This window comes from Sinocyclocheilus anshuiensis, unplaced genomic scaffold, assembly GCF_001515605.1.
Source record: "Sinocyclocheilus anshuiensis isolate Anshui unplaced genomic scaffold, SAMN03320099.WGS_v1.1 scaffold183, whole genome shotgun sequence".
In the NCBI taxonomy this organism is placed as follows: domain Eukaryota; kingdom Metazoa; phylum Chordata; class Actinopteri; order Cypriniformes; family Cyprinidae; genus Sinocyclocheilus; species Sinocyclocheilus anshuiensis.
This window is the reverse complement of record NW_015548309.1, coordinates 528871-540228: the sequence shown is the minus strand read 5'-3', so window position 1 is coordinate 540228 and position 11358 is coordinate 528871.

Sequence of the window (11358 nt, the reverse complement as noted above, 5' to 3'; positions counted from 1 at the left end):
ATAAAACCATGTCTGCATTTGTGATCGGAGAAATGACAAACAACAAGCGCTACTCTACACTGCTCAGAACTCTCAGAGGCTAATTCCGCTGCGTCTCCGAACAACAGTGTTTTGTTCCTCCGCGTTACACGGACCAGCAAATGATTCGATCAGTCGTTTGCAAAGTTAAATGGATCAGCTCTTTAAACGAATCGGTTGATTCAACTCACTCATTAAGACAGTCACTTGCTGCCACCTACTGGCTGTTGTAGTTTCATATTTAAAAAAGTAGCTTATTTCATTTTTGCAATCATTTAATATTTCTACATTAAAATGTTATTTAAACTTAACATTTATGCACAATCCATCTATGAATATTGTTGTTAGTGATTCCATTTGATTGTTAATAGCCAGCATGTCTTTTTATTCGATTGAATTTTTTGATTAAGTAAGAACCTGACATAAGAGGACACAGCTATGACAATAACTTTTATAATACTAATAAGCCAACATCTCTGGCTTTTTTTTTTTTTTGCTCAAAGTTATTTCAGGGTTTTGATCTCTCAACTGAGAGAACACATCCTGTTTATTATATTATAATGAATATTTAATATTACATTTAAACTTTTGACTATAGCCTAGACATGTTGGATATTAATTGTACTGATTATGAACCTCAAAGCATATGTTTGTGTATTTTGTGTTACTCCATAATGATGTTCTATTTGAGGGCATTTGTAGTGTAGGTGTAGGGCCCAAACATAACCTCAAGCCCAGGGGCCCAGGGGCCCCCGCCGCCCTAAGTCCTGCCCTGGTAGTTGCACATCTATTTATGACGTCCAATGGCCACAAGAGACGGTGAGAAATGGCGCATTCCCCCCACAGGAAAATGTGCAAGTTGGAGGTGTAAAGGTTGGTGTAAAAGACTGTCAGATGTAGGAGTATCATTAATAATTAGAGACAGGAAGTTTGAAGGTGAGGGATGTTATAATTGAGTTTTGAACCGAATATGTGGCATGTAGAATTTGCGATGAGCTATGAAAGAGGTTGAAGGGCATTTTCAGAGACTTTTTGAGGAGAATATGAAGAGATTGCAATTCTTTTCATCTCTAGTCGTACTTCAGCAGAGGCCTTCGTGAACGACAGCTGTGCTTTAAGCGCTATATAACCTGAATTTTCATAGTACTTGAGCTTTATTGAACTTACATAAATGCAGCTGCTGTGGGTTTTGTTTGTAACACATAATCAATTTTTGTTAAATTAGCTCAGAGCCGCTGCTTGGACCCCTGAGAGCTGAATAGCTTCTTGTCTTTGGCTGTGAAGGCCAGATCCACAGGAAACGGTGAAAAGGAAAGCGGTAGTATTTGTGTTTCAATGTAAATTAAACAAGCCACAAAGCTTGTTTCGTTCTTTCATGTTCCCCTTTTCTCAACGGATCACATACTCTGGCGATCGGCTGACATGTTTTGCTGCAAAATTCTGCATAAAGGTTTATGATTTTAGCACATCTGGCAATGGTGAGTGAATCGATTACTTCATTGCTAAAATTTTAAAATTCTATTTTTGTGCCGTGCAGGTCAATATTGCTGCCTCAGTGTTAGATGTTATATTAGGCTTCACCACATGGTGATTGTCAGGGAAAAAATATAATATCCATCCATCCGTCAGTCCATCCGTCCATTCATCCACCAATAAATTCTAATGATCATTTCTAATTATGTAGTTATACTGTAATTTATAAATGTATTAAGCTATTATTAGATCATTAAATTGATTACATTAAATTAGAATAATAAATTCTAATGATTAATTCTAAATATCAATTTATTTTTAAATGGTTTCTGTAAGGTATAAAAATTGCATCTGCATATTATTATTATTATTATTATTATTATTATTGAGAATAATAATTAAAATGTTAATTCAAGGTCATTTCAAATTATTTATATGTGGCATAACTGCATAAGTATAATAAAAAAAATTTATCGGACACATGGACTGTGATAGAAGGCATTTTTCCTTTCCTCAATAAAGATGATGTTTAGGTTGTTCTTCATAATATCAGTTGAGCAGGAAGCAGCCTGCGTCTCTGTCTGGTACAAGACAACACAGCAGAACAGTATTGGGCTTTTAATTGACTCAAAAGGATAAAGCCATAATTAACGATGAGAGACGAATGCCGTTATGTGTGACCTAATTAGCAGAACTGTAAAAGTATCACACCGCAGTGTCAAGAACGGGGCACCAGGGTCCTTTACCAACCAACCCAACAGAAACAGCCTGATTCATCGTAATATTACTGTGGGTTTACTAAGTGTGTTTGTAGGAACAAACACCCAGCGTTGAGTTAAATGTGAATATGAATATATGACAGCAATGATTTTAAGTGTCACTCTGGTTTATAACCGAATTGTGTGTGAACAGAACCCTGTTTGAGTCATTGTAATATTATTGTGGATTTACATATTAAGGGTGTTTGTGGAACAAACACTGTAAGCATGGAGTTAAACAGGCATGAATATATTCAGGGATTTCGGGCGTAAATATGGTTTATAACCATATTTAGTGAACCGTATTCTGCTGGTGGGCGAACAGAAAGAAAACAAAAAGGGAGTGACAGCCATATTTAGCTGCTATGTGCAATGAGAAATTAATAATGCGGCAAGCAGAGGATGACACAGATATGGATTTGCTTCTTGATAGGGCCATTTCTTTCTTTCCAATCTTTTCCAGTCCTGATACGTCTATTCTGGGAGCGCGGGTGTGAAGCCCTAATGATCGTAAATACACTGAAAATCACAGCCTGGCTCTTCAAAGGTCATATCATTAATACTGCTACGGCTCGGCATTGTGATCCACAGTGCTTTCATATACATTTCAAACACTCAGATGTTAATTAGAATCACAACTGTATCAGAAATATCTGATTTGTGTAGTACATCTTTTCCTCCCTCATTCATTCCCTCTCGTAATCCTCTAGTCGTATTGATTTTTAATTTCCACAATCAGCACTCGTTCGATCCGTCTCGTAATGAGGCACAGATGCAACCACGTCCAGTCCCAAAGGCCCGTATGCCTGTGTCCGTTACTATGGCTACACGCTCATTACTACTACTTCTGCATGGGAGGCTACATCTCGATTTAATGGGACACGGCTTAACTCTTAACACCAATCTGTCTATCTGTCTTTCAGAAAATGATTTTTGGAGGGTATTTTTGGGTACTTTCATTTATAATAGGGTTGTTGGAGGAACAGGACATGGAAGTAACGCGAGGCAGACTCAAAATACCACTACCCATCACGCTAACCACTAGGCCATGGCTACGTACAAGCAATCCTGCAGATGTTTTGCCATATGGTCATTAATATGCTGTTTATTAAATATGATGTTTCCAAGGTCCAAAATTAACACTTGTAAATAAAAACTGGCATCAGTGAGGAAATAAAAAGTCCAGCTGGATAGTTGTACTGCAAGAGCGACTATTGCTGAAGTAAGATAGATATTACTGTTCAAAAGTTTTGGGTCATTAAAATATATATTTTTAAATAAATTAATAGTTTTATTCAGCAAGAATGCATTCAATTTACCAAAAGTGACAGTAAAGACATTTAGAATGTTAAAAGAAGTTTTCTGTTACAAATAAATGTTTTTATTTTGAATCTTATATTTAAAAAAATCCTAAAAAATGTATCAGTTTCCACAAAAGTATTAAATGTTTTCAACATTGATCAGACTAATGGCTGATGGAAACTCAGCGTTGCCATCACAGGAATCAATTCAATTTAAAGTCTTGGTGATCATAAGAGACTTCTTTCAAAAGCATTTCAGATAGAGTGATAGATACAATAGATAGAAGGATAGGTGTGTGTGTGTGTGTGTGTGTGTGTGTGTGTGTGTGTGTGTGGCAAGAAAACAGGATGACCTGCTTTCTCCAGCTTTGAGCACCTCACTCACCCACCCATCCCATAATGCAGTGCAACCTACCACTAACCCTACCGCCCAGTTTCTTAGCATCTGGCCTGGCCCTTTCACGCAGTGCTGTCCACATTAGCCTGAACCCTGACCAGCACACAGCGCTCTGGTCTGCTCTCAGACTGTGAAGCCTCCAGCTCTCGGCAGTGTATTTTCCTTCCTCTTTCTCATGTCAGAATGATTGCATTTATAAGATGAACTGTATAATAATGTTGTACTTACTTATAGAAACAGTTTCTTTGAACCATGACTTTTCTGAGTGTGTCAATTTAAGATTCATGGCAGAAGCTAATTTATTATTGGCACTAATTAAGTTTTAATTGTGTGTATTGAATACACTTTAGTTTTAGTTGGAAAATACAACTCATTTATCTACTTTCATAACAAAACGCAAAACTAATTCTGAGATGATGCTATGGACATCTGAGTTTAATATTCATGAAGTGACACCTTGGATTAACAGAATGAAACTTGACAACATGAAACATAAAAGCCTTTTTTGAAACATTAATCTAGCTTCCATTTTTGTCCAATTTAGGTTACTGCCTAATTAAATAAATGGATATGAAGGATTGATTTTAGATTTTTTTTTTCATTATGGTAGAAGATATTGATGAAAGAACGATCCAATCCATGGAAGATGAAAGAAAGGCCGTCCAAGAGGTTGATGAATTTTTCCCATCTGAACTGATTTGGAGAAATTACATTACATCTCTTGCTTACCAATGGATCTTCTGCAGTGAATGGGTGCCATCAGAGTGAGAGTCCAAACAGCTGATGAAAACATCTCAATAATCCACAAGTAATTAACATGAAATGCAGTCCATCAATTAACATCTTGTGAAGTGAAAACCTGTGTGTTTGTAAGAAACAAATGCATCATGAAGACATTTAAACTTTATACCGTCACTTCTGGCCAAAATTCCAGTCCGTAATCCATAATAACGCTCAATAATCCACAAGTAATCCACACCACTCCAGTCCATCAGTTAACATCTTGTGAAGTGAAAACCTGTGTGTTTGTAAGAAACAAATGCATCATGAAGACATTTAAACTTTATACCGTCACTTCTGGCCAAAATTCCAGTCCGTAATCCATAATAACGCTTCCTCCAGTGAAACTATCCATCCCCTGTTTTTCTCTTACATCAAAATGCACAGACATGTATGTTTAGAACAGCTTTGGGCTGTTTTTCGCTGCTAAACAAAGCTTGATCTGTGCATATTTCTCTGCTGATTCAGGCGAGACGACTTTTCACTGGAGAAAGCAATATTATGGATAGAGGACTCGTATTTTAGCCGGAAGCAAAGGTTTGAAGTCTTGATGGATTTGTTTCTCACAAACACACAGCTATTAATTTCACAAGACATTAACTGATGCACTGGAGTCGTGTGGATTACTTGTGCATTATTGTGATGTTTTTATCAGCTCTCATTCTGACGGCACCCATTAGCTGCAGAAGATCCATTGGTGAGCAAGTGATGTAATGCTGACTTTCTCCAAATCTGTTCCAATGAAGAAACAAATTCATCTTGGATGGCCTGATGGAGAGCAAATTTTCATTTCTGGGTGAACTATTTCTTTAAACCCTTTATTAATGAAAAACAACATAGCAGCGTCCCCTCTTTACTCTTAAACCGAATCGGTTTAACTCAGGAAATATTGCACGAAAAATAATTCTGAAACCTTGTTTTTTCCTTCACATTAGTTGTGTAGAGCCAAATGGACTTGGCAGCTCTCCACTATTGAGCACCAGTTTGTATTTGGTGTAATACAGGGCCTTTTGCATAATTTGGACATATTGTAAATGCATATTTGTTAACACCCCCATGTCTGGCATTTAGTGATTGTGAATCATTCACTAGATGAATACAAGCAGTAATTTCTGAAAGTCTTTCTCATTTGTTTACCGTCGTTGGCTCCTGGCTCTTCTCCCGGTGCTCCGAGGGGGGGGGAACGATATTGGTCGCTGCCAGTTTCTTAATTTGTATTTCTGTGCACCAGTGCGTTTTTGGCTGGTTTGGGTTTATGTTATAAATAAAAATAAAGAAAGAAAAGACAATTTGGCAGAAAGCAAGGATCCATCTAATTATAGATTCCTTTGTCGCAGTTTTTTCTTTTTCTTTTTTTTGTGATTCACAGATTGTTTCTTTCCACACACCACCACCTTCTCTTGCTTGCACTGTCTGCTTTATTTTACATGCTTACCTGAAAAAAAAGCACCTATGAATTCAGATCTGTTGCTCCAGTGTGAGAGACTCCAATCAGTTTGTTTCTGTTTTTCTCTGGGGAAGTTAAATGCAGAGCACTAATTCCGAGTATGGGTCACCATACTTGGCCACGTCACTTCACTTCACTTCACTTCACTTCACTTCACTTTTGTGCTTGGGGTGAAGAAAAGTGCCAAGGATTTCTTGCAATATCCAAACAGGAAGCTCATACATTTGATAATGCATTTGATTTCTATTTGCAGTGAGTGACTGGAATGGACGAGAATGCATAAATTCAAAGGATTTTTAACTATGGACTGTGTAAATGTGTGCGTATTTGGAAAGTTCATGCCAAAAGGCTTTTTTTTTTTTTTTAGGAGAGTGACAACGTAACAACCTCAAACAAAAGAGGTTAAGTGTAGAGCAGTTCCTTTCAAGTTTGTCAATGTTTCAGTGGATATTACTGCCGGTTTTTGATTTCACATTTCGTCAGCTCCATTACAAGCTCTGTAAGTGAATTTGTATTCCATGTTGTGACAGAAACAGAGTTTAATTACAGACAGCCTTTCAGTTTTCCTAAGATTGCCTTTTATTAATTCCTTCAACTACTTTACAACTGCTTTCTCTTTGATCACATTAGAGCTGACAACAAAATTATCAGCCCTCTTCTAGCCCTTACAAACTAGGTCGTGCAGTAACCGAGTGTGTGCATGTTGGGTAAGAGCCCTCTAACATTTGTCTTTGAAAGTGAAGTCTGTAATATTTTATCTTCACATGCAGATTTGTAAGTTGATTCCTCTGAAAAGTTTCCCTGTCTTTCATTGGGTTTCCACTCATGTTTTTATGTCAATTTTAGGAATTTATTTTAGAAATGCATGTGCACAAAATGGTTTTCCAGTTTTAGTTTTATTCTAATTTAAATATTTTCGGACTAAATAGTATTATTTAAAAATCTCTAATGGCGATACATTTCTAATGCCAAATATCTCATTTGTTTTGCTCTTTAGTAGAATTTTTGTCAGGCGGGTTTCAAGTTTTATAATATAGAATACATATTAATATTAATAATTTGTATTCTTATTAAATTGTATTAACGTTTTAGTGATTTTATTTTTTTATTTTATATTACTTTAACTTATAATTTAATTTAAATGTTATTGTAGTATTGTTAAATGTGTACATTTTAATATTAAAGGTATTTGTTGAATTTGTTACTTTAAATTTGGAGTCGCGAAAATGCATTTTTTAATTTCAGTTTTTCATTTTTTTTAAATTATTTTTTTATTCAGTTAGCAATAACAATTTCTGTAGTTTTTGATGATAACAGCACTGTTAAACAGTGATGTGACCAAATCATTTGCATCTGAAATAGTCCTATAACTAGTCAGATCCTTCCTGTTGTTTATTTGCACAAAAAGTATATTGTTATTACAGTTTAAAATAATGCTTTCAATTTTAATGTTTTAAAATGTAATTTATAAAGCTGAATTTTCAGCAGCCATCTTCAAGATCCTGTCACATGATGGTTGTCACATTATCCTTTAGAAATCATTCTAATTAGCTGATTTGGTGTTTTAAAAACATTTTATTATTTTTATTATTATTATCATTATCAATGTTGAAATCAGTTGTGCTGCTTTTTTTTGTGGAAATTGTGATGCACTTTTAAATTCTTTGAATATACAGTTCAAAAGAACAGCATTTATTTAAAATCTAAATCTTTTGTAGCATTATAAATGTCTTTACTGTCACTTTTGATCAATTTAATGCAACCATGCAATTTGTTTGTTACATTTTAATTTTAAATATCCTGCCTCGTCTCTGATTTTTAACCAGTTGTTTTCCTTTCTGCCCTCAAAACACATTAGAGTGAGAAAACCCTTCTTGTGAATCTGCGCGCAGTCTTCGTGTCCGTGCAAGACGAACCACTGCAGAGGTGTGAGGATGCCTGTGATGTTTGTGAGAGTGTGTGTGTTTTTGAGATGGGGTAGTTGGCTCTTTCGGGCCCCTGCGGTGGCAGCTCAACAGGCCTGGGACATAACAGATGTAGTCTTTATGTTTACATCTCTTGAGGCCGCACACACATACACAAACACACTGACTGTGCTGTCAGAAGAGAGAGAGAGATAAAGAGATTACAGAACCGGCTTTACTGATAAGATGCACGTTAAATATCGCATGCGATTAATCGTGCAGCCCTAGAGTCCACTGTGCTTGTGCTTATCAGTCTGCATGCATCCGTCTCACCGCTGACAGCCAGTGTAAGATAATTAAACTTCTCCCAGATAACTTCAATGTGTCGCACTAGTTTATTTTCCCCCTGATTCATTGTGATAAGTCTGCTTGTGAATAACACAAGTGTGCTAAAGTCCTGTGTAGATGTGTTTGTTGGTGTGCTATTTGTCTAGTGAACAGATCTAGTTTTGTTTTAATGTTGGATGGTCTCTCTGTACATGCCAGGATATTTTTCTTTTTGATGTATTGCTTTCTCTCCTTCTCTTCCAGGTTTATTCTGCCATTTATTTTAGGCCTGCTTCACACCGCACACTTCAGCAATGTATATTACTTTTTCTGTGTACATATTTAAAGGGTTACTCCACCCCGAAATGAAAATTTTGTCATTAATCACTTACCCCCATGTCGTTCCAAACCCGTAAAAGCTTTGTTCATCTTCGGGACACAATTTAAGATATTTTGGATGAAAACCGGGAGACTTGTGACTGTCCCATTGACTGCCAAGTAAATAACACTGTCAAGGCCCAGAAAAGTATGAAAGACATCATCAAAATATTCCATCTGCCGTCTCCTCCGCGTCACCGTAGCGCCATTTTGGAGAGTATCCACTGAACGTAAACTGCGTATGCTGTTCTACTTGTCTGTGTCAGCCACACCACACGGATACGTTTTCTACGTTTATTTACGCTTTGATTTGAACGAAAACAGCGTATCCGTGTGACGCAGCTGACACAGAACAGCATTCGCAGTTTGTGTTCAGTGGATACTGTATACAAAGGATTTCACAAGTTGTTATGTTGTATTGGACAATTCAATTCAGATTCCAACTCCTGAACTGAAAGAGTTGATTCTTAAATTCAACATTTTACCAACCTTGCGATCGATGCGAATGTCGCTGTGATAGTTCTTTTATGTCCTTATATTCTTTTCATACTCGGCCCAATATTGTATTCACTATACAAATGTGTTTTCTGTAGTTCTTGGCAGTGGTGAGTGTGACAACACTGAACAATTCATACCATAGAGACATAGAACAGGGTCTGTGTCATGATCAATTCACACATGTCTATGTGTGTTTGCGTGCATGTCTGTGAGTGAGATTTACAGTACTGTAATGCAACATCAGCTGCTGTGGAAAGACCAGTCCGAAGCCAAGTTCTGTCATGCACAGATCACTTCTAATCTCGGTCTTTTCTTAGATCCAGCCAAATTTTGTCTGTGTCTGACTGTGTACCTGCCTGTGACTGAGCTCTGTTTTCCTTTCTGTTTGTCTGTCAAACCATCTGGCGCTGTGTAATCCTCATCTTAAACCTAAAAAACACAACTATGGCCTATATGACAACCCTTCACAGGACTGAAAAACATGTTCTGTTTGATCTCTTCGCAAAAAGGCCAATCATGTTTGCCAATGATGCCCTTCAGCCAATCAAAGCTCTCTGAGGATCCATTAAACAACAGATCAAGTTTGAAAAACTTATAAAAAGTCATTAAAAGTACAACTGAAGAGGCTTTTGTCATTTCAGTCACAGAAACGATCACTGGCTGTGCACAAAGAGAATTAATGAAAGAACAAGAAGAGATTTTATACAATACAAAGGGGTCATATCATGAAGAATCAGATTTCCTTGATCTTCTGAGCTAAAAAAATAGTTCAATATTTTGAATTTTGAAGCAAACTTTAAGAATTAAAAGACCAAAGGAGCATTTATGGAAACTAAGCTGCAAGAATGGCTTATTCTGGAAATTTGGTGATCTGAAACTTGGTCTATAAAGTTGCTGTGAGGTAATAAGAGTGAAGTATGATAGAGTTTGTTTGTAAACACTAGAAAAACTAAGTTAAAACTAAAAATATTTTGCTGTTCCTGGCTGTGTGTAGCACTTACAACTCTAACTAATGAGAAATGAGTGGATAAACAATCTCTAGACTCTAACATTCTTCATGTTACAGTGCAAACGCTCATATTACTTTTATATTGTATTGTTTTATATTATATAGAGCATAAAAACATCCATGTGTCACACGAAATGTAGATGCAATGAAATTTGCTAATCACATTCACAATGTTTCACTCAATGTTGCGTAATATGGGCAGACTTGGCAGCTCTGCAGCGCAACTGTCGACCCTATAGGGGGTTAAAGTTCAATTCAAATCATTTGAATCCTTTAATAATTTCTATCTAATTGCAAGAATTTTTTTTTCTTAGCATATTTCAATTGGACGTTGGGGCAGCACAAACCATACTAGACCTGATCGGTAACCAGCAGCTTGGGTGTGAGCTTAATAAAGTGCTTTTACTCGTTTTGCATGTGAAGATGACATTTATATATAAGTTTAAAAGATGCTGTGGATATATATATATATATATATATATATATGTATATATATATATATACACACACACACACACTACCGGGCAAAAGTTTTGGATCAGAACACTTTTTAATGTTTTTTACAGGAATTTCTTATGCTCATCAAGGCTGCATTTATTTGATCAAAAATACAGGAACAATTTAATATTGTGAAATATTATTATGGTGTAAAATAACGTTTTTCTATTTCTTTGATAAATAAAAAGTTAAAAAGAACAGCATTTATTTAAAATATTAATCTTTTCTAACAATATACAGTTCAAAAGTTTAGGGTCAGTACATTTTTATTTTCTTTTTTTGAAAGAAATGAAAACTTTTATTCAGCAAGGATGTGTTAAATTGATAAGAAGTGATAGCAAAGATTTATATTGTTAGAAAATATTTATATATTTATATATATATTATATATTATTTTTTAACTTTTTATTCATCAAAGAATCCTGAAAAAAGTATCGCAGTTTCCAAAAAGATATTTGGCAGCACAACTGTTGCCAACATTGATAAATATAATAATAATCAGCATTTTAGAATGATTTCTGAAGGATCATGTGACACTTTATACTGGAGTAATGGCTGATGGAAATTCAG